This window comes from Nicotiana sylvestris, chromosome 7 (genome assembly GCF_000393655.2).
Source record: "Nicotiana sylvestris chromosome 7, ASM39365v2, whole genome shotgun sequence".
Classification (NCBI taxonomy): domain Eukaryota; kingdom Viridiplantae; phylum Streptophyta; class Magnoliopsida; order Solanales; family Solanaceae; genus Nicotiana; species Nicotiana sylvestris.
In genome coordinates this window covers 26,020,996-26,022,153 of record NC_091063.1, presented here as the reverse complement: position 1 = coordinate 26,022,153, position 1,158 = coordinate 26,020,996, and positions in this window count along the sequence as shown.

Genomic DNA, 1,158 nt, shown 5'->3' with positions numbered 1-1,158 from the left:
ATTGTAGATATACTGGAGATATATTGTAGATACCTGTTTTGCTGGGGCTGACCTGCACTGTTTCACCACTATTGAACTGAAATTGCTGATTATTCTTGTCTTTTGGTTGGTCAGTATTTTTTGTTGAACTTCCAGCAAACTGTAAGTTTTATATTAGTTAGGATATATATTTTAGAGGTGACATAAATAGTTTTTTTAATATGATTAAGATTCAAATGTCACCTTTACATCAACTTGATCATTTGGATTGTTTATCACCTGCAAAACAGTCTTGACTGAATCCTTTATTAGGTCTCGAAGGTTATCTAGTTCTTCAAATACATCATTCCTAAATTTTTCAAGCATTTCATCGACCTACATAATAAAAAAAATACATAGTTACCTTCAGAAATATGTATTAAAAAACAGATACACTATTATATAAAAATCACAATGCCTTTTAGGACTACTTGTTACCTTCTCAACACCTCCTTTTAACTTTTTTATTTTACGAAGAATAGACTCCTTTTCCTCTTTTCCAATTGATTCTTTGGGTTCCAATGGAGGAGCATCAACTTTTGGATTCTCAGAAACATGTTCAACCTCTTCAATTGTGTACTCAACTTTATCAAGAAAAGACGTCACTGAAAGCTCTTCAGGTGATTCATTTATGTTGGTGAACTGAATGATGAAAAAAATAAATTAGCTTGTTTAAGGCAGAATATGTGTACAAAATGTAGATATTTTATAGATAAATTGTATTATCATAGATAAAGACCATTTACCTTCATCCATTCAGGCTTGATCATTTTGTCTTCAATTGCAGCTAACCAAATCTGACCCTTAGCAACTGACCAGTTTAGTATGCGAAGGATTGAATTAGAAATCTTTGTAGCTATATCAATGTTGACGGAGGAGCAACACTCATACAACTATACTTGCATGGCTAGTGGGAATCCTCGAATGAGATAAGAATGAATGAAAGGATTTAGCATGTGCCTAACAGATTCAATCAACTATCTGTAAGATTGAACACCCCATGGAAATGACTCGTACTGACCGGATTCAACCAAATAAAACCTAAAATGATCTACCAACCCAATATGGTCTCTCTCTAAAGGACAAATGAAGTATTCTATGAGATATATAATACATAACTTGACTGCATCCTCATCATTG